This window comes from Argentina anserina, chromosome 7, assembly GCF_933775445.1.
Source record: "Argentina anserina chromosome 7, drPotAnse1.1, whole genome shotgun sequence".
Lineage (NCBI taxonomy): Eukaryota > Viridiplantae > Streptophyta > Magnoliopsida > Rosales > Rosaceae > Argentina > Argentina anserina.
Window position 1 is genome coordinate 667,575 of NC_065878.1, and position 24,404 is coordinate 691,978.

At 38.8% G+C, this 24,404-nt stretch overlaps 1 non-coding gene across 1 annotated transcript; it reads right to left on the reverse strand.

Moving 5' to 3' along the window:
* Window positions 1–1,927: 1,927 nt before the first annotated feature.
* LOC126804182 (small nucleolar RNA snR60/Z15/Z230/Z193/J17) lies at window positions 1,928–2,008 on the reverse strand. The gene has a single exon (XR_007673142.1). It is a non-coding gene; the product is annotated as a small nucleolar RNA snR60/Z15/Z230/Z193/J17 (small nucleolar RNA).
* Window positions 2,009–24,404: the final 22,396 nt, after the last annotated feature.

Below are 24,404 nucleotides of genomic sequence, written 5' to 3' on the forward strand. Positions count from 1 at the left end.
AGAAGCAAAGAAGTTGTCTAGAGGAAGAAACACAATTTTAAAGGAAAAAAAGAAAATAAAGAGTTCAGACTCTTTCTCTTGCACACAGTACGTGGGGCTAATGTTATTTTAGGAGAAGCAAAGAATGCCTTGATAAAGAGATGCCTGCCACAGTGCTACTTCTTTAGAGATCCAAACCAAAAAATGGAGCGAAGGCTTGAACTTTTTCTCTAGTACTGGGAAAGTGAACCTCTACCATTCCTTAATTCTCAAAGTTATGATTTGTTCGGCTGCATTGTTTTTTAGGGATCTCATTATACTAACTTGCAACTATTTTTCATATCACAAACTTTTGCATGTGGACTTCGTAGTCCTTTAGCTGGGGAATCCTACCATTCCAGCAGTGTTGCTTTTTGTTTGCTGAAGATGAAGATCTAAAGCTACTATTTGTTTGATGCTGCAACTTTATTTCTGATCGATTACTTGTGATGCATTCTAATTGGAATCCAAGTTAACATATTCCGATTTGACCCTTCCCTTTCTGTCTCGACGAAGCATGTCTTCAGCTGCAGCAAACTAGCAACAGGTATTTAATCAAGGGCATGTCTGTCAGTTTATTGAACTCCAATAAGTGTGTTCAAGGAACATCCCTTTCTTGGGTAGGCAGCAATCAATTTGTGTGTATAATCTGTGAGTAAAGTAGTACTTGGAACAGAAAGATGCAGCTGGAGGTGATTTGCATGCAAAAGCAAATCTGCAGGGCTTGTAATGTGAGCTATAGCTTAAAGATATGCTTTTCTTTCTGCTAAATCTGTTGGGTTTCTTCTTTAATCTTGTTTTTAATTGCTGTCTCCTTCATATCTTTCAATGTTGAAACTAGAGTTGGACATCATGTTCAAGCCAGCTCAACTCATTTCTAATTAATTAAGTACATTGTGGGATAAAGCAGGTTATGATGTGAACAAATAAACTAAATTTCTTATATTAATTTCATCTTCAAGGCAGCACAATCAATTCCAAAACCATACTGTCAAATATAATACACATAGATATGGTCTCTCTGAATTCCCAATCTCTTAACCTTATCACCATATTGTTTGTAACTATGTATATTTTGAGCAGGTAAGGATCATATGATTCATATCTATACTAAATTAGTTCAAGAATTTTCATAAAATGCATCTTTGGGCGCAACAAATTATTATGTAAGAAAAACAGAAGTTCTTGTGCTTGAGGTGTGATTATGTACGTCATTACCAAGAGTTACATGTACTTGTGCACATTATTGGAAAAATGGTGACTTTCAATATTTATTATCAACCAATTTAAATAAAAGAATTAAGTGGACACACTAAAGATCTGTAAAGATAAATATGAGTTTGCGTTCTTTGGTGTAAGAGCTACAAAGTAATGTATTTATCTGCTTAAATTGGTTATAGTGTGAATAAGAACTTGTCACAAAACACGTGATAACTATTTGTATTTTGGAATGTGTAACGACTGAACAACTTTGAATTCATAGCGTCAGAATTAAATTATGTAACAACAGGCTTAATGAGATTAAATTATATAACCGTCAAATTCATTGTGTAATAGTTGTAACGTATGAAATGAAATTCATTGAGGTAACGACCGTAACATTTGCAAGTCCCACAAGAGACATTATGACGAACTAGACCTAACACAAATCATCACTGTCCATTTACTCCATTACAATTATAATCAGCTTAAAACAAAATTGCAAAATTCATTTGCAGGAAATCAGATTCCAAATGCAAAAACTATTCAAATGTTAAAAGAAATTACGCTAGGCTTCATCAGTGTTATAAATTGTCGACACATAGTTCGGATATATGCTTATCAATTTTCAATCCTTGGACAGTGCAACAAGTAAAAAACTAAAGAGATCCTAAAAGAGAACAAAAAGAATATGGAAGGAGAACTACGAATGGGTCATCAGATAGGAGCGAAAGACTAAAATCATGTTTAATCACAGATAAACTCATGTGAACTATGCAAATCGACCCATTAAATCCAGCTTTCGAGTAATTTTCTAAAACAAAAATAAACTTAAGCAAACAAATTGATGGAAACAGAAAGCGTCAAAATAAGGAAGTATATGTATGTATGTATAACAAAATACTCAAAAGTATCAGACAACAATTTAGTTTATAAATAACTCACTACTTAATTTGATAAAGCAAGTAATGACTAAATGATGGCAAGTTGCCACATGTCATAAAATATTTTATTTTTTTACCCATCTTTGACTCATAGTGTTTACTACTATTAATGGAGATGTTATCTGCTACTGTCGATTATAAAAACTAACTGCTATTATCGACTATAAAAACTAACTGCTATTGTTGAGTTATAAACTAACTGCTATTGTCGACTTGGAAGGTACATGCTACAGTCGACTTGGAAGGTATCTGTTACTGTCGATTATAAATCTAGCTGCTACTGTCAACTGAGAAACTAACTAGTACTGTGGTTTTTGGTGAGCAAAAATCAAAATTTTAAAATTTCTCAAAACATATGCAATATGATACTTAAATGAAAGCATATGACATAAGGAACAACTTTATATTGGCTCACCTCCAAATTGCTGGTGGTTTGGCCGGAAAACTTAAATTTGCCGGAAAAAAAAAACTAAAAAACGAGGAGAGATAAATTTGTTAGATCTAGGAGTGAAATTTGGTAATTTTCACGAAAATAATGATATTTTGGATATTTTGCATTAATTAATTAATTATTTTTGTTTTACTTATTTTTGGACTTAGCTTATGTCCTAATTTGTATAAGAAATATAAATAATGAGTTTTTAGTTAATTCAAATGTGGTCTAATATTACTAAGTAATTTTCTAATGTATGTAATCACAGATAGTCATCAATTACATGATCACCATACGTTGACAATAGCTTAACTGTGACTACTGAACCATTTGGGCCCGATTGACCGGCCCACGCGCGAACCACTAACTGCTTATCCAGCCCGCAAGTCTAAGCAAAACAGTTAGTAGAAGCGGTTTTATGGCAGTGTGAAAGAGGCCCAAAAGTGCTATATCAGATGGGCATCGATCCCACATCGAGGACATCCTAAAGAGTAATCTTTTCAGAGGCTATAAAGGAACCGCTAGCACCCTCGGAGGCAGGTAATGCCATTCTGATTAACCACTTACTATAATATCCTATTTTTTACTGATCGACTAACTTAAGATTCAGAGTGGAATAGTCTGATAACATCGGACATGTTTCCTAACCCGAGCAGTTCTAATACAGGCTTTGCAGGAAGAAGTTGTCTACGGTTTCGATACAGAAATATTTGGCACCGCCTGTGGGAAAAGATACCAAAAGCCATGGTTCTACAATGGCAGAAGAGGAAGATGTGCTAATATAGTGGAGGAATAATGGTTCAACTGCTAGGATATTGGAATTTTCTCTTGAGCCTTCGGGATCAAGAAAGGCAACGTCGGAGGAAGGGGAAGACCATCGAGAAGAGGTATTCCTAGATGACCTCACTAGGGATGAGTTGGTGGAAGAAATGGAGAGAATAAGGGCAGAGGTTGACCGGATGAGAATGGAAAAGGAACATGAAAAGAGGGAGGCGGCTGAAAGGTACTGGGAGATTGAGCAGGAAAACGAGGCCCTATCAGCAGCTCTAGAGTGCCGGATGACGCAAAATGCCGCGCTTGCGAGGGCACTGGCAGCACAGCTAGTGGCCACACCCCCGGTGAGAGAAACGATACAGAAAACAGAACCGTTGGCTGAACAGACCATGGAGAGAATACTGGTCAACATAAATACCGAGTTATTCCCCGCCACAATGAGGGAACCAGAGGAACATGAGGAGTATATATCAGATATATGTGAAAAGATGGAAGAAGAGCACCGATCAGGCTGCTAGTATGCGTGAGGTTCCACGAAAGAGCTGGTTCATTTTCCAAACCAGTGACAAAAGCGGTAAGAGCCAACTCGGTGAAACCGTTGATGATGACCTATAATAGGAAAAGTTGTCCCTTTGAGCACCTGGACAGTTTCAGATCACAGACCAATGTCAAAGGATACATCGATGCAGTTAGCTGTAATATATTCCAGGCCACGCTTACCGGAGAAGCGTTAAGTTGGTTATATGAACTACATGCAGGTTCGATAGCGTCGTTTAAGCAGTTAGCTTATCAGTTTGTGAGTATATTCATCATGAGGACCGATGCGGCGCGCTCTTCTTTAGTGTTATTTGAGTATAGGCAAGGGGAAAGTGAAGGGCTAAGAGATTTGATGAACTGATGGCAAACCATGACAGCCCTAGTTAGGAACTTGGATAAGGGATTGCTGAGATAACATTCATGCAGGGATTGCGCCCGAGAAAGTTCTTGTACACGGTAAATGTGGAGGGGCCTCAAGGTTACGATAACTTGATGACATGGTTGTGCGACACGCCCAGGCGGACCATGATACTTACGGTGTGAGGGCCGGGAAGAGAAAGATGGAAGAAGTACAACAATGGTTGCCCTTGCACTAACATAAAGATGCGAGGACCTGGAGCCAAGGGCGTGATTGATCGGTTCGATTACTCGAGATCAATATTAACCCTGTAAGCATCGTTAGTAGTATAAAGGAATAGGGTATCGTTCACAAACCGGGGATCCAACAAGGGTAAAGAATCACAAACATTTAACAACGAATTCATAAGAGATATAAAGATTTGATATAAGATCGGATCAAGAACATAAAAATAAATCCTAAACTAATATATACATGTGATCAACCAACCAACACATAAACATCACCATACAAAACGTCACAAGTAGCTTCAAATCATAATCTCATCCTGTGCAAACACCGAGCCTTAGCGGACAAGTATTGAGTGAACAAACAACAACCTAATGCCGAACTAGGTTACTTAGCGCATCCCTAACTCGAAACATGGCCTGGTAATCCTATCTTAGTGCTTAGAAATTACAAGGTAACATGTCATTCTCAATCTTACCACTTCATTGATTCATTCATTATCTAATTACTTAGCGCATCTTAGATAACAATGGATTATGGTTAATTCCTAGTGATTACTAACAAGTCAAGCATGTCACTTACTTTAACAAGTTAACAAAATCACTTAAGAATCCTATATGCAAAACTAACTTAGTGCCTTGAATCACATATAGTTAACGCACAAGAAATAAAATCATTAAATCATTGAATTATAAACTCACGACATCTACATAGAAATCATAGAAAACAAAATTAGAACTACTTTATAACATCTTGCAAAATCGTAAACTACATATGAGTATTCCACAAATTCGGAACTAGCCAAAAACAGAAACACAACATCACACAAAGAATCCAAACTGAAAACATAATTGAAGAAGTAACGAGTTACACTTTGTAAATCTCCTTAGCGGTATCAAAAAAAGGCAGCACGGCTTCAACTTTAATGTCAATCCTAGGCGTAGCGCTTTGGATTGAATGGAATGAAAGGAAGATGGTGTTTTCGGCTTGAATGGCTTTGAGGATGATGGTAGTGTTTAAGGCAGAGCTTTGGCAAGTCTTGTGAGCAAGGTTGATAATCATTTTCTATGGAAATGAGGTGCTATATATAGAAGAAGAAACTCAAGGGAGGCTGGCCACAAAGTCCACAAAGTTGAAATCAAATTAGTTGAGGTTTCCTAGATTTTCTCAATTCGGCAGATCTGACATTTGTACCTTGTTCTGGCCATAACTTTCTCTAGAAAATAGATATTGAGCGGATTCCAACGACATTTGAAAATAAACTCCCATAGCTTTTCATCCATATATGATGCATTTTATAAATCATTGTGAGCTGTCCAAGGGAGCGCGTCAAAGTTGGATGATCTGCACTGCCAGAATTCTGATTTCTATAAGGATTGGACATTAATTGCATATCTTCTTCCTCCTTTAATACTGATTTCTTTTGCACACATTTCTTCCTTTGAATTAGGGAGACAACAAGAGTATTAATTTTTGCAGCCTTGTTTGAATTTTTGTACCTCTTCTCATTAATTTGTTGCATGCTTTCTTTGACTTTCTTACCTCTTCTCATTAATTTGCTGCATGCCTTCTTTGACATTCTTTGGTGCAGGAATTTATGATGATTCTGATATATATTCATGCCACTATATGTAGGAGAAACAATGTCCCAATTTTTCCTCACAACCCTTGGATTAAAAGCAAATCAATGGCTGAGATAATTCTGCCGAGTTCACTGGACCTCCGAGTAAAGATTCGGTCATATCTCCCTGTATGAATAAGATATTAATTTGATTCCAAATCCTACAGAAACTAGACTCACACAGATTTCTATCTATATATGGTACGTCTTCTAATTTGATCGTAACTATCTAGGGGACCCCGTCGAAGTTGGACTACGTATCTTGACAACATTTTGATTCTTGCATGGATTTGGCTTTTAAGTGCATATCTTCTTCTCTTTCCTTGTGGAACTAGGATTGATTTCCTTCTCCAACATGTATTTGTATTTCGTAATAAGAATAAGTACGTTAGAAACAAAGAAATAGAAAATGATGAATCTTATTTGAACAAGGAATCATATCTCAACAATGATTGTTAACACTTAGCACGATTTCATCATCAATTCACTCATAATCGATATAAGCTCTACCTAGACACTTATTCATACAAAAGAAACTAAAATATACTAAATAAGAGGTAACAAAGAGAAAGAATAGGGCATAAACGCATTAAGAACGTCACACTTTGTGCTCCTATCGGTGATCAGGGATACTCACTATACCGGAAGCCGAGAGAATGGGGAAATTGTAAAAATGAGCAAGACAGCGGTACGAGTTGGCAAAACAAGGGGAAAAGTCATCAGCAAGGCGGTAACACCACGCTAGTCTCATCCAAACTGTAATACAATGTTTTCATGGTCCTTACTGCTTCGTACGAGGGTATATGAAACGAAAACAAAACCTGATCTCAAGACCTGTGGCCAGGAGATTCCCCAAATCCAATCTCACAAGGGCAGATACCGGGAAGTAATGTTCATATCATGATGAGTCATCTCATCATACGAACACTGCATCGCATTGAAGAACGTGATAGAAGACCTTATTAAGAAGGGCCAATTGTAGCAATATGTTGGAGTTAAAAGGGAAGTATGTGGCGAATGTGAATTGTATTATCAGGACGACCGAGACAATGTTGAGGTGTATGGATCGATTAATGTAATACATGGCGGTGGCCATAAGGATAATTTGTCCAACAAAGCGAAAAAACAATGACTGCGGGCGATCAGTAACAAAGAAGTGTATGCATTTGGGGGCAGTAGTGGTCAGGGGCACAAGACTGGGTGGAAATCAGTAACATTTGAGGAAGAAGAAGAAACCGATGAAGTAATCCAACCGCATGATGATCCCTTTTTAATCACAATTCAGATCGACCATTACATGGTATCCCAAATGTTAGTGCATACTTGAGCATCAATCAATGTGCTATTTGGAGATGCTTATGCCGGTTTAAAACGAGGAAGAAACAAGTTAGGGCAAGATAATGAACCGCTGATCAGTTTCACTAGAGAGATAGTTCAACTGTTAGGCTCAGATTATTTGCATGTAGTATTCGGCACCGGGGATTGTGTGAAGAAGGCCCACATGAACTTCATTGTCTTAGATTGGCTATCCTCTTACAACGGTATACTGGGAAGACCTAGCCTCTGGCGGTTAAAAAGTTTCATCGCTGGTCATATGTTGATGTTGAAGGTGCCTTCACTGAGTGGTATAGTAACAATCTAGGGAAATCAGAAAGTAGCCAAGAAAAGTTATTCACAAATGTTGCAGATGCGGTGTGCAACCTCACCCTTCAGACCCGATCATAAACCCTCGCGAGGATTCAGACTTCGAAAATGAGGATGAGAAGTCGGTCCTAAAGAATGGAGTGGTAGAAAAGACAGAGGAGATTCAAATCTCAAAAGATATGACAAATCAAACCGTTTTCATTGGCACGAAGATGGGCCCGGCAGTAAGGGAAGGTCTAATCCAGTACCTGAGAGAACATAAGCCGGTCTTCGCGTGGACATATGAGGACATGCCCGGTAATCCAACAGAGGTCATGACCCACAACTTCAATATTGAGAAGGGAAGTGTCCTGGTCAGGCAGAAGAGAAGTTCTTTCACCGCAGAGAAGTATGAGGCCATAAGAGGAGAAGTTTATAAGCTTCTCAAGATCAAATTCATCTGGGAAGTACAATACCCTCTATGGCTTGCCAATGTTGTCATGATACCTAAAAAGAAAACCAGACAGTGGCATATGTGCGTGGACTACACTAACTTAAACAAAACTTGTCCCAAGGACAGTTTCCCGCTCCAACAGATTGATGAATTGGTGGATTCCACCAGCGGTTATAAGATGTTGAGCTTCATGGATGCGTTTTCCGGGTATAATCAGATCAAGATGGATCCAAAGGATAAGGACAATACCACTTTTACAACAGACCAAGGACTATATTGCTACAAGCGGATTCCTTTCGGACTCCAAAACGCAGGCGCCACATATCAAAAAGTGATAAACACGATATTGGCGGATCATCTAGGGAAACGAGTAGAGGTGTACATCGACGACATGCTGGTCAAAAGCAAAACTGCAAAGGAACATGTGCAAGATTTGAGCCAGATAATTGCCTCACCACTGTAGAATGGGATGCGGTTGAATCCCAAGAAGTGCATTTTCAGTGTCTCAGAAGAGATGTTCTGAGGACATGTAATTAGCCAAAGAGGGATAGAGGCCAACGTGGAGAAAGTAAAAAACATACTAGACATGGAGTCTCTGGTAATCAAAAATGAGGTCTAGTCGCTCACTAGGAGACTGGCAACTCTTTCCCGGTTCATATCCAGGCTTACTGATCAGTGTGCTCCATTCTTTAAGCTATTAAGGATGCAACGGTTCAAATAAATAAGATGGGGAGAGGAATATGAGCAGACATTTCAGTTGATAAAAGCCTACCTGGGAACAGTACCATTATTGTCCAAACCGATCCCTAGATAGATGTTGAATCTGTACATTACCACATCAAAGAATGTTGTAAGTTCGGTGCTTGTGCATAAGGAATAAGAAGTTGAAGCATCAGTCTATTATGTCGAAAAAGGTTTTACCAGGGCAGAGAGCCATTATCCGAACATCATTAATCACACTTCTAATTCTACGTAACATACAAACACGAGGAGTGCATCCGATTCGAAATTGGCTTTGGCACTAATTACTACCGTGAGGCAGTTACGCCACTATTTCCAGGCTCACTCTATCACATTTTTTACCAATCACCCCTTACGACATATATTGTAGAAACCAGAGACAAGTGGAAGACTAGTGAAGTGGGCCATTGAACTCGGTGAATTTGATATCATCTACAGACCACAGGCCTATAACCGTCATCAAGGGGCAAGCTACGACTGATTTTATTTCGAAATTGATTCCTTTGTAGGAACCAGCAGTTCTGGAGCCAGTAGTTGGAAGTGAGCTGATAACTGAGACATCAGTACCCAACATAACACAAAGCGGTCCCAAGGCCTGGCAATTGTTTGTAGATGGATCTGTAACAAAGAAGAGAAGCGAAGTCGGTATCATATTGATTAGCCCTGAGGGCCCTATTTATGAGTATGCCCTACAGTTCCTATTTAAAGCTTCCAACAATGCCGTTGAGTACGAAGCTTTAATCGCCAGTTTGAAATTGGCTAAGAAAATGAGGATCCAATCTTTGGAAATCTTCAGCGACTCCCAGCTGGTTGTTAATCAGATTATCAATACTTTTGATTCTAAGGAATCATAATTGAGTTCATACTAGGGACTGGCCAAAGCATTGCTGGACATGTTTGTGTCCAGTACTCTGACACAAGTCGATAGAGAGGCCAATACACATGCTAATGCATTGACTAGATTGGCTATCGATACTATGTTACAAGGACCATGAAAGGTGAAAGTGGAACTTTGGAGAAGCCCAACATTAGTAAGACCATTTTTGAAATATTTGTGGTAGAAAAACCATCGCCCAGTTTGATGCATAATATCAGAAAGTATCTAGTTGACACAATTTCGCCGAAGGATAAGACAAAAGCCAGGAAGTTGCAGATGCGGTGTGCTAGGTACATTGTGATTGAACCAGTGACATTCTATCTGAAAGATTATAATGGGGAAGTATTGAAATACCCGTGGAACATTGAGCACCTACGGTATTACCCACGGTAGACCGTAGGCGACTCTAGTCCGGTTGACTGACTGTACTTTTGTGCAAAGATGGCTGAAACACCCGGTTTGTTTGATCGTTAGTCCCACCTTTTGTATTCCATCGGTATTTATCTATCACAACTACTTTCTTAAGTACAATCGAGCAATCCAGTTGATTATCTCACAATTAGTTCCACCACATTTGTGAGCCCCTGAAATTTTCTTTCATTTTCTAATACATGGAACACACCAATTGACATTTTTCTGGGATGTCGAATATTTAGGTTAGTATATTTGTATTAAACCACATGTTGCTACGAGCGCGGAAGTATTCGTGGAATATTTTTCTGACGCTCAGTTAATTTTATGTATTTACAAAGTTAACTATTTTAAAATGTAATTTCAGGAATTCATATTTCCTATTTTTAAATCTCGATCGTTTGTTTGAGCGAATCAATCTGGGCCGTTGATTTTTCCTTTGGAAGGAGAGCCCACCCTAGGCTCTCCCACGCAGAATTCTCTCTATTATTTTCCTTATTTTCTCTTCTCTCTTCTCTCTCTCTCTCTCTCTGGAGACCCGTGCCTTTTCTTTCCTCCCCTTTGTTACAAAACAGAGGAACCTAGCAATGCCTCGCCGTGAGACCGCCGCCGCCGTGACCCACTCCTTCTCCCCTACAAAATCTGATGATTGCCTGTGGGATTCAAGTCTATTTGCTTCAGTTTAGGAATTGAGGCTGACGACGTGTTCTTGGAGTGTTTAGACGACATCCTTGAACTCCGGCGCTCCAAAGCTCTTCTCTTGGTAACTTCCCCTTCCTTCTTCAATATGTAGTATAATTTCCCTTGGATTTTCTGAGATCAAAACCTAATCCCTTTTCCCCATTTCTTGTCCCGACCGTCGTGGAACTCGACGCTCTGGCAAATGCGTCTCTCTGAATATGTGACAAAGGCGAGCTCAAGGGGGGGGGGGGACTGCGAAGCATTAGATTGATGCCAGAAGCTTGGACCTTGATTGAGCTGCAACAACTCGGACGGAGGCATAACAGCATTGGAGCCGAGGGGATCTCTTATGGTGCTTCGTTGAGGTATCAATCGAACTCCGATTCCTTTGATTTTGGTGTTGTTTTGTTCGTAGCGTCGTTTCGATTCATTTGGTATAATTGCATGTTAATTTTGGATTGATCGGAGTTGAGGTTTTGGCCTGAATCGTGATCAGTGATGCAAGGGTTAAAAACCCTGGTTTTTATTGTTACTGAGTTACCTTTTCTGTTTTACTACCTACATGAAATTACCTAAATGCCCATGTTGATTTTCAATAATTACAGTCTTGCCCGTAACAGTAAATAAGTTGAAAAGTTTTTTATTTTACTTAAACAGTAATTAATTTACTTTCCCATTTCAACTTTTTTACTTTAAGATTTCCGATTTAAAATCGGATTAAGGTATTTTAGTATTTTCTGCTAAAGCGTACTTTTAGCTTTTCGGTTAAACGTCAAACTTGATTTCCACCTGGATCGGAAATCGAGAAACTATTAATAGTGAGAGATTTAAATGATAGAAGAATAAATTCAATCTTTTCATTTATCAGTGATTCCGTCGTCCTGATATCCGGCACCGCGTCTTATTTAGTATTGGTTATCAAGTTGACCTAATGTCCGGCATCATACTGTATCAACGGTGATTCCGTTGTCCTGATATCCGGCACTATATACTTCATCGTAAATTGTATTGTTGTCCTGATTTTCGGTACCGTGACTCGTGAATGGGTAGTACTAGACGCATAGTTCACCCGAAGGTATCTAGTGGCATTGGTCTGGAGGCTAGTAGTTTGATAGCATTCGAGGCTCATTAGTTGTTGTCCAGTCCAAGGATCTTACTTCGCAGTGTCAAGCTTTCCGATCTCTGAGTTGGATCCAGTTGACGCAATTGGCATACTCTAGTATTCCTCGTCTTCTGACCTGGTTATTTACCTTCTTGTTGGACCGACTTGGCCATTGAGACTTAGACATGTTCTTTGTTTGACGTTTGAGTCTTACATCGCTACCTTCCGCGTTTATTTATTTGCGTTTATATTCATTTGCTCCTCATGCAGTGATGTCTGTTTATTTTATTTCTATTCATAGCCTTGTAGTTTTGATTAATAGGTAGTCAACACGTCGTATTTGACGTGTCGGTTACTTATTAATTCGGGGCTACGACGAATACTGTTGCATTCCGGTCTCGAAAATGGTCCCGGGGTGTGACAACATTCTTACATTTTCAAGTGTTATTGTAACACAATTTCCATCGGTACAACACACATAACACAATAACATGCATGGTCCTATAAATAGGAACAGATACTTGGGGACTTGGCCTGTTATAAGTTCTTTTACCATTCCATCAAGCAATAACAAACATGACAGTTCATATAGCAAAAGATAGCCAACAACATGGCCATGCAAATATTCCCACCAGTATGTATCTACACAAAAAAGGCCCTTGGCCTTCATTAAGTTCTAGTTCCAAAAAAAAGAGATAAGGGCACATGTGAAGAAGCAGAGTCTATTCTTTTTCGTCAGCTCCTTGCTTCTCTACCTCTGGTTCCCTCTCCACCATTGATTGCTCTTCTCCAACTCTTTCACTGGGCGCCTGGGAGGACTCGACAGTCATGATCTATTTACCAAGGGCCAATCCTCCTCCAATTCTTTCTGTTTCAGCTCCGCCATGTCTTGTTGCATCTTTTCAAGGTCCAATCAACTGACGGAAACCCATTCATCGTAGGCCTCTTCACCACCTTGGTCCTTGGTTGCATTGAGTATGGCTTGGTACTGCTTGCCCTCTTTGAACTCCTGGATGGCTTGACCCATGATTCCTTTCTTGTCCTCTTCCGCCAAACTCAGTGCGGTCTAGACTTCCTTCTCCAGCCACTTGATCTTCTCAATCTGGGATTCAACTTCCTCTCGGCGAGAGTCCAGTTCGACCTCCAACTCTTTTACATGCTTCTTTGAGCTATCAGCGGTAGAAGCCTGTCACACCCCTGGACCATTTTAGGTCCCGAAATGCATCAATAATCGTCGTAGTCCTAAGTTAGTACTAATCGATACGAGATCCTATGCATCAACAACGCCAACTCAGGACTACAAGGCTATGCAGATAAGTAAATAATAGTAAATTTGGGTTGAAAATAAAGGAAGCTCAATTTATTGAATAAATATGAATAAGCGGAATGTAGCAAATAAAATGAAATTTCAAGCATGACAAGAGAAAAGTGTGTCATCATAATAAATACGGGCCAAAAAGATAACTGCACAATTGAAATGAAAAGTAACAGAGTACGCGTTGTGCAATTGTTAAAGTAGAAACGGAGATCGGGTAAATACGAAAATACACCAGAAGCTGGCTCCTCGATATCGAAAGTCAACCACGAGCGATGCAACGCTACTAGAAACTAATCCAAGTCCTCGCAAATCCGATGCTAGATACCTGAAAGTATGGGTGAGCACTCGTCCTCGCTAACCCGATGCGGGTGACACAACCCAACCGTTGTTAGGTTTGAAAACCATTTGTATATATACATATATATAAATATAACAGTATATATATATATATATATATATATATATATATATATACCGTTAGCGTAATAGCACATAACAAAAGTTAAACCGAGACTATAACAAGTCTCGTAAAGTTTAGGGCAAATCAAGTAAAATCATGAAGATGTAAAATATGTGAATCGGCTCAAATTATCAAATGCACCGATAGGGTTTATCCAACCCGCCGGCTCTAAGGTCCGCCTTTGGGCGAACCGAGAGCCAATAATGTATTACGGTGCTAAACATTAGGACACAATTATCACCGTAGTAATTAACCACACGGTGTCGGACATCAGGACAACGGATTCACCGCGGATAAATCATGGTGCATGGACATCAGGTGATCGGTTCGATTACTCGAGATCAATATTAACCATGTAAGCATAGTTAGTAGTATAAAGCAAGAGGGTATCGTTCACAAACCGAAGATCCATCCAGGGTAAAGAATCACAAACATTTAACAACGAATTTATAAGTGTTTGAGGATTTTGGGATATAGGATCGGTATCAAAACAGAAAATAAACCTAAACTAATATATACATATGATCAAACAACCAACACATAAGCAATTACCAAACAAATAACATGAGAGCAAAGGTAACGAAATGGACTCTCAATCATGTGCATGTCATAAGTATCATAGTTCATCTTAAATTCAATCATGCATCAAGTTCCTACTTGGTTCCTAATACATGGATATTATCGAGCTCAACTACTTGTCTTGCTACGAAATCTAACATATCAATTCATCATGAAATTACGTATCACAAAGAGAAATCAACTACTAGCTTTGAATGATTAACATATGTAACATCAACTACTTGTCTTAATCACACATGCAATATAAGAACACACCGAAAATTAATCAAGAACATGAACATAAACTCATGGCATAAAACCTAAAATCATTGAATTAAAATCGAAAACCTTAATTCATCATGTCATTCAAAAGTTACAAATATCTCATAGACAAGAATAAAAATAACTTTAACAAAACCTAAACATAAATCATCCAAGAACAAGAACATAAAAACCCGAAAACTAAACATGAAGATCATAGAGTTACACTTTATAATTCTCCTCCCAAGGTTCCTTACAAAGGTAGCATGAAATCTTCAAGAGTATGGTATCCTAGTCTCCCAAGCTTTGGACATAAAATATGGTGAATGGTGGTGAATTCGGATTCTATGGTGCTTGGTGAATGAAAGTGTTTGGGTAGAGCTTTGACAAGTTTTGTGAGAAAGGTTGATCATCATTTTCTGTGGAAATGAGGTGCTATATATAGAGGAAGAAATCCAAGGGAGGCTGGCCACAAAGTCCACAAAATTGAAACCAAATTGGTTGAGGTTTCCTAAATTTTCTCAATTCGGCAAATCTAACCTTTGTGCCTTGTTATGGCCATAACTTTCTCTAGAAAATAGATATTGAGATGATTCCAACTTACATTTACAACTAGACTTCCATAGTTTTCCATCCATATATCATACATTTTCTGAGTCATTATGAGTTGTCCAGGGGAACCCGTCAAATTTAGATGATCTGCACTGCCAGAATTCTGATTTCTATAAAGATTGGACATTAATTGAATATCTTCTTCCTCATTTAATGCTGATTTATTTTGCATGAATTTATTCCTTTGAATTAGGGAGGCAGCAAAAGTCTTAATTGTTGCAGTCATGTTTGATTTTTCTTATTTCTTCTCATTAATTTGCTGCATGTCTTCTTTGACTTTCTTACCTCTTCTCATTTAATTTATTGCATGCCTTCTTTGACATTCTTTGGTGCAGGAATTTATGGTGATTCTGATATAGATTTGTGCTCTATATGTAGGAGAAACAAGGTCCCAAGTTTCCCTCGTAGCCCTTAGATCAAAAGCAAATCAATGGATGAGATAATTCAGCCGAGCTCATTGGACCTCCGAGTAATGATTTGGTCATATCTTCTTGTAGGAATAAGATATTGATTTGATTCCATATCCTACAGAGACTAGACTCACACATCTTTCTATCCATATAAAGTACGTCGTCTAACTCGATCAGAGCTATCCAGGGGAGCCCGTCAAAGTTGGACTACGAATCTTTACAACATTTTGATTCTTGCATGGATTTGGCATTTAAGTGTATCTTCTTCTCTTTCCTTGTGGAACTAGGATTGTTTTCCTTCTCCAACATGGATTTGCATTTCCTAATAAGAATAAGTACGTTTGAAACAAAGAAATAGAAAATGTTGAATCCTACTCGAACAAGGAATCATATCTCAACAAGGATTCTTGGCACTTAGCACGATTTCATTATCAATGCACTGATAATCGATATAAGTTGTACCTAGACACTTATGCATACAAAAGAAACTAAAACATACTAAATAAGAGGTAACAAACATTAAGAATAGGGCATAAACACATTAAGAACGTCACACTTTGTGCTCCTATCAACAACCACACACTTAAGCTTTGCTAGTCCCTTATCAAACACTAGAAAAAGAAACCAAAACATAAAACAAAAATCACTAGAACTAAACTAACGACTCAACTATAATGCCTTCAACATTTTATCTCAGAGATCTTCAAACTCATAGCATCAAGACTAACACTCAATTGAAATAGATAGAATGAATTCAATGGTTAATAAACATGAGATCTCGCATAACAAGACATGGTAGAAACATAGGTGATATTAAGCTCAACATGTTCAAAACAAGTTCAAAATTCAACTCACAAGCGATATGCACTCCGAATATTTTCTCTCAAGAACATGACATATGTTTAAAAGCTTTTCACACACAAGAGTTATGAACATATAGTGAATTCGAAAATCTCATGAAAAATATCAATCATATGCACAAATGAACCCAAACCATATGCTTACTCATGAAACAAACTCCACAGATCAAGGGATACTCATTTTAAAAATCATGTGGATATTTAGAAAATGGATGGCTTAGGCTCAGCAAGGATATCATTTTTCAGGTAAAACGAATCACAAAGATCATCCTCAAGACTTAACAGAGCAATAATCATCCACCTTATGTCGCCATACTTCATAAAACAAGGGCCAATTTTATCATGTTGGACTCATTCTTCACTCTAATAATTGTGAAACGGACAAAGGCTAAAGTACAACATTATTGAGCCTTCAACAAATACATCACAACTCCAAATTCACATCAAACATAGCTACGCCGTAACTTATTTAAATATTTTTTTTCTTTCAAGCCGTGTTTATGTATTTTTCTCTTTTTCTTCTCACGATATCTTTTTTTTCTTTTTCATTCTTTTCACCCTTTTCATACGGCTCAAATACATACATAACATAACCCCACACTTGAATCGAATCATCACTCCACATTAACACCAAGAATCGGCTCTACCAAGCCTTGAGGACAAGGTAGAGATGTAACTATACTAAGCAAGGATATTAACATGTTGGTAATGAAATAAAATGTTTAACGTAGGCTCAAATGGGTTAATACTAAAGTGACCCAAGCAGGGCACAAATAAGGCATACGGCTTTTTGGCATACAGTGGTGGAAATCCTAAAAAAGATGCAACAATCCTTCTCAAAATTAGAGTATATTATGACATAAAGCTTCGAAAATTTCACAAAGTAAGTTCTATGATTCTCTAGTTCATTGCAATTCTATGGCATATGAATTGATCAAAATATATCTAATGAGGTTATATAGCCAAGAAACGATAAAATATCACTAAAAAAGAAAGCACATATATGGCTCGAAACTCACAAAGGTTACATGAATCCAAACAAGTAAGGAACATGCTCATTATGTTCCTAAGTTTCAAATTCCTCATCTACTACATGTTTGTACAAATTCCTCATCTACATATCGATTAACCATCAAATAATAATTAAGTTCAATTTCCAATCTTGTGATCATCTATCAACCAATTATTCAAAGATCAACTCATCCTAGACAGTTAAAGGCATACCTAAGACTCAAAACAAAACAAAATACAATTTTTTTTTTGATTTTATGACTCTAACATCTAAACCTTCCCCCACACTTAAATCATGCATTGTCCTCAATGAATGTCAAAAATAAATAATGCAATGAAAGACAAAAGACATAGTGGAACGAAACAAACACAAAAAATAAAAACATGAGAAAATGATGAGAAAAGCTCTCCCATGGCGCGGTCCAACAGCCTGCATTCCATGACATTCCAACTCCATGTGAGCTAGGAGATACGGTCTGCCCAAGTCGAGAGACTGCTTCTACTAGATTCTGATGAACGAATAGTTTTGGCTCCTCTTCAATTTTTTTTGAAAACTAATTGACACAAACACAAAACACATCAAAAAGAACAAAAACAATAAAATCAATAAACAAAGAAAACAATAAATAGAAAACAAAACAAATTGGATTGCCTCCCAACAAGCGCTTAAGTTTAAAGTCTAATAGCTTAGACCGAGTTTTCCTTTCAATCATTTTGTAGGTGACACATTATAGGGTTTCTCCTCCGCCATTTTGTTATCCAACCTTGTAGTATATTCTCGAGCTCATTGTTGTTCACTTCACTATAAATATGTAGAATCTCAAAATCATTAGTGAAAGTGAGAACGTACCAAACATAACATAGGACACGAGGTCCTTAAGAGACTATGTTCCTCTAGCCATATGATATTCCGTGGAATTTAAAATGCAACATGAATGAGATGAAAAATGAATGCAATGAGAATGAGATCATTAAGATGCAATGCAAAAGTTAGAGAAGACAATTAGGAAGTCATTGATATATACAAGTCACAAACATGTCAAAAGTCATTCAAATATAACAAGCACATGTTAAGGGGAGAAAAGAAACAAAAACTAGCTTAACAACCAATCAAACATATTGTCAAATCTTATGTTTAAGTTCGTTCTCATTTCTCATCTCAAATAAGTTTTTGTACAAGTTACTTTTCAATCGATTTCATGCTTCAACATTCTTAAGTTGTCATTCAAACAATTAAATGATCGATTGATTCTAAGTTCTAAACCAAGATGGACGTGCGGCCTAAGTATGGATGCCTAGACACAAGTTTGAATCATTGTTTCAGAAGGCCGGATATCTAATTCAGAGATAGTGAACATGGTATGACTCATTTGTTAAACTACGGAGGGCAAGCCCCCTATCGACTTAATCACCGAGGTGTATGTCAGTCAATAGTTCTCTGAGATCCAATTTTGATCTCATGCACTAGAGTAATGAAAAAACGTGCCCCTTACTCAGCTGGAAACAAACTTGGGTGTTAGACAAATCTTCAAGTGTTAATAAAAGCCGCCCTCAACCTCATGCAAAAACTTTAGAAGAAAACATGAGGGGTTAAGGCTAATATTAACAAAAGGGACTTTACCTATTCCATTTGATTTACAACCTACAACAATCATTCATTCAATCATAAAAAATAATAACCTAAGATAAAATTACTATATATTAGAACAAAGTAAGAAAAGCATATACAAATTTAGAATATGAACAGTGAATTCGAAATTAAAACATTGTGATCCATAAAGATAGATCCCCGGCAATGGCGCCATTTGATCGGTTCAATCAATTGAGATCAATATTAACCCTGTAAGAATCGTTAGTAGTATAAAGCAAGAGGGTATCGTTCACAAACAGGGGATCCATACAGGGTAAAGAATCATAAACATTTAACAACGAATTCATAAGAGTTTGAGGATTTTTGGATACAAGATCGGTATCAAAACAGAAAATAAACCTAAACTAATATATACATGTGATCAACCAACCAACACATAAGCAATTACCAAACAAATAACATAAGAGCAAAGGTAACGAAATGGACTCTCAATCATGTGCATGCCGTAAGTATCATAGTTCATCTTAAATTCAATCATGCATCAAGTTCCTACTTGGTTCCTAATACATGGATATTATCGAGCTCAACTACTTGTCTTGCTACGAAATCTAACATACCAATTCATCATGAAATTACGTATCACAAAGAGAAATCAACATGTTTAAAGCACATATCCAATGTCGAACTTAAGATCATAATCGGTGGGAGAACAAAGAACAAACAATTAATCCACTACTTGTATCATAATCGTTACTAGCTTTGAATGATTAACATATGCAACATCAACTACTTGTCTTAATCACACATGCAATATAAGAACACACCGAAAATTAATTAAGAACATGAACAGAAACTCATGGCATAAAACCTAAAATCATTGAATTAAAATCGAAAACCTTAATTCATCATGTCATTCAAAAGTTACAAATATCTCATAGACAAGAATAAAAATAACTTTAACAAAACCTAAACATAAATCATCCAAGAACAAGAACATAAAAACCCGAAAACTAAATATGAAGATCATAGAGTTACACTTTATAATTCTCCTCCCAAGGTTCCTTACAAAGGGTCCTTATAAATCTCTCACGCTTAAGAGTTCCTCGATATCTGATTCGGGTGGAAATCGAGTTTAAGGTTTGACCGTAAAGCTAAGATTATGTTTTAGTGAAAGGTTGCTAATTTTCCTTAATCAGATTTAAATCGAAAAACCTAAAGGTAAAAAGGTTGAAATGAATTTTAAGTATAATTAAATTAATTACTGTTTGGGTAAAACAATAACTTTTCAACTTGATTACTGCTAGGGTAAGATTGTAATTATTGAAAGTCAACATGGGTATTTTGATCATTTCACGGGAGCAGAAAAATAGTAAAATGGTAACCTTAGAAACGGGAAAACTAGGATTTTCACCCTCCTCTACGATCAAGTTTCCAGCCAGAAATCCATACTCTGATCACAACCAAATCGACATGCAAGTATACTAAAAGAATCGAAACAAAAATTTGAACACAACTACACCGAAATCAAGGAGATTGGATCTCATTTGATACCTCTACGAAGTCCAAAACTCAATCTCGTCACCTCCTAGCTGCAACACCTCCGATCTGATATGCTGCAGCATTGCTCCCACCTCCGAAACGTATCTCCAGTCACTCCATGCTCCACCATGATCCAAGAAGCTCCAACTCGCCGTTGTAAACGACCAACATAGTCGCCGAAGTTCAAGAACTCGTCGGTGGCAAGAATAGAGGAAATGTCAAGACTTTAGGTTTCAATCTCTATTTAAACTAACAGATTATCTAGGAAATGAGGAGAGGAGAAGATTTTACCAAGGAAAGCTCCACGGAGTCGCTAGAGCTCGACGGATTCAACGGCGGCCCTCACTGCTCCAAAACTCGGACTCATCGGAACTCGCTCGAATTCGACATGCAAGGACTGGGTCTTGAAGAGCTCGTTGAGAGGAAGAAACTGGTGGTGGTGTGCCGGCTAGAGGTGGCCAGATGGCGACGCTACGCGCCAGAGAAGGTGAAGGCAGTAGTGGATGTCTGTTTCGACATAGAAGAGAGAGAAACAGAGAGGGAGAGAGAGAGAGCGAAAAGAAGATGAGTTTTGGGTTGAGACAAAGGTTGGGCTTTCCCTTTAAAGGAAAACCAATGACCCAGATTGCATGATGAAAACTAAGGGCTAAGATTAAATCATGGGAAAGACATTTTTTAAAAATACAATTTTTAAAAGTCATTAGCTGCGTAAGCTCGTAGGAAATCAATTGAGCGTCGGAAAATTATCGTGCAAACGCTCCCACGCTCGTGACGACGCGTTGTTTAATATAAAATTATTAAACTACATTTTTGACATCTCAGAAAAAATGTCAGTTAATGTGACAATTATGCTGGAAAGATAAAGGAAATTTTCAGGGGCTTACAAAGCTTTTTCCTTCAGACTGACAACCATCTTCTCCAGCTTCTCCTTCTTAGTCCGCAACTTTGTCTTCTCCAGTTCTAAGAACCGGTTTGAATTTGTGAGACTGGAGACTTGCTCCTTTAACTCTGAAGGATCCTCAGCGGCATCTACGATATAGCTTCGGTAGTGGGTCTACAATTTAACCAGTGCCTTAATTAAAACGCAAGTCAGTTAGAAACCAAATACAAGAATCAAGGCCTAGAACACTACCTTCAGAATAGTTTGCCACGTTCTTTCTCAGTTTTCCTCAGGCGTGGCTTGCCTAATCTGCATCATCTCTAGATCGATGTCCTTTAGGTCCTTAATCATCGACCGAACCAACTTTTCATCAGCCACCCCATATTCGTTCAACAGCTGCACAATAGGGGTTTTGGGTACCACCGCTTTAGGCCCATTCAGTGATGTTAGGGATGGGGTGGTCGAGCTCTGACCATGGCCCTAGAATCTCTTGGGCAGTGGCTCAACCGCATCACCAACTCTCTTACCGGTGAAAGTCACCACTACTTATGCCAGCTCCTTCCTCTCGCTCGGGCGGCGCCTCTTCTTCTCTCCAAAGTTGGAGACCTCCTGGCTCCTCGAAGATACCAGAGCCATTACCAGTTTGGTGGCCAGGCCATACCCTCTTTCCGATATCTCCAGGTTCTTCAATGACCATAGTCGTTTTCTTCTCTATGTCCACATTAGTTTTCTGGACAATCTTCCCTTTAGCAATAAGCGTCGCCAGCAACTTTGAGTTCACCATTTCGATTGTGTGCTCCAGTTTTGGGAGTGTTTTAGGCAGTTTGGTTGCAAGGAAATATCACATTAACTGGTCAGTAACAGACCAAGTATATATAATCAGTAACACAATATATAACAAGTATCACACCAGGTGCTCTCCCCAACTCACATTACTCCAACACATTCCACCGCACGAAGTTAAATGAACTCCTCTCCTTGTCACTCCAAAAAGCAAACACCTTTTTGATCCTTTCCATTTCCAGGGGCAACAAAGTGTAACTCTGATCATGAATCATTTGAAATGCTCCGGGAACCGTATGGGCACGAGCTCACCTCTGCCATTTACTGCCCACCATAACCACTTTCGTGCTCTAGTTATTGCTCGTCCACGACGGTTAGTGTGTCACCATCGGCCTGAAGTCCCGACTGACAAATATAATACAACCCCGACAACCGCATTTCTTGCAGTACTACAGACTGAAAATCACTCTAAATTCATTCATGGTCTGTATTGAAAGACCAGAGTATTCATACAAGGCACAGAGGGTCAGCAGTTGGCGCCATTGATTGGCGGGTAGCTGCCCTGGAGATATGCGCAGCATACTCAACAAGTATAGAAGGGCTTGCGGTAATGGATATGACAGACCGTGCTAGAACTGGTGGCGGTGAGCCACGACCCAGCCTGGCTCCGGGTTATATGCACTTTCTCCCAAATGAAGCGGTCACAGTAAGACATTGTTGCTCAGTCCTAACTCATCTCAAAGGACAGTTATCTCTTCCAACGTCATTCTTTTTCCCAGCTCGTCACAAACAACCGGAGGGTTACCATGTAGAGTATGAATCAATATACCTACCGGAGGCCCGCAGTTTATATTGGCCAGGATATGATGACTCATTGCTCGCCGTATCAGCACTACCTTATGTTTGGGGGGGGGGGGGAGGTGAGCGTTCGCTGACCCAGAGGACCCTATTTCTTCGGACGAAGCGAGAAACCGCGCGTCCACTCATAGTACAGTCCCATGACTAGACCCACTGGAAGAACTACTGCTACCAATGGTATGGACGCTACCCTCAATGATATTTTCTAAGTCGATAATGTTAAACCTAAGGACCGCAACACTCTACGAACAACACAAAAACCGCAACAAACCCTAGACTTATAAACCATCATCATTTGTTCAAATTTCTACCAAGAAAACAATGCCAAAGTCCAGCAACTAAAATCTCACCCCATTCCCACTCCTAGTGACATAACAGAGTCACAAGGCAACAACAACGACAACAATACAACAAAAGGGCACAACATCTACAAGTACAAGCACAGAGGTAGATTTATACCTGGTTTTTTCGCCAATTTTGTCTTCGCCGCTTTCGACAAGCTGGGGAGACACTAATTCGGGGGGGGGGGGGGGGGTTCTCAAGCTCTGGTTCTCTCTGGCCCTCTCTTATGGGGGAAAGTGGAGACGTGAAGAGAGTGGGTTCCTTTTATAAGAAGAGACGGAAGAGGAGAGGCGAAACTTTTCAGTTTCCCTCTCAAAACCATCGTCACATCATGGCGTACTCGAGAAACCCCTGGACGTCTGATTCCATCGTCAGATCCTGCCACGTGTCTCAATACCTCGTTCCTTGTTCTCACATTTGATCGGTTTGACTACCTCATTTATAAATGTTCAGAGGTAGGTGAGCCATGTGGCTCTCATGGAAAGACCCATAATTATATAGGCATTTCACCGAGCGATAATTGATCAGATCCACAGGTATAAGGCATTTCACTGAGTGGTAACATTTGATCAGAAACACAGGTATAAGGCATTCCACCGAGCGATAACACCAGTGCTTAGTACCATCGAGCATTACCGATCTTCAGACCCACTATTTGGGTATTGGACCGGGTTTTCTACCAATCAGAAACACCACTTGGTATAGGTGCTATACTGGTCAATAATTCCAGGCTGATCCCCTAATCATCTAAGCCCACAGTTGCTCCTAACCGGGCCGTGGCACAATAGGTCTAACACCTTGCTACTCGAGTTCAATAAGTATCAGATTAACCATAATCAGGAGGCTCACTACCTTAATGTATACCGTAAGTGAATAGGAACACATCAGGAAATATCAGATTGGTCAATTCCACTCTTGA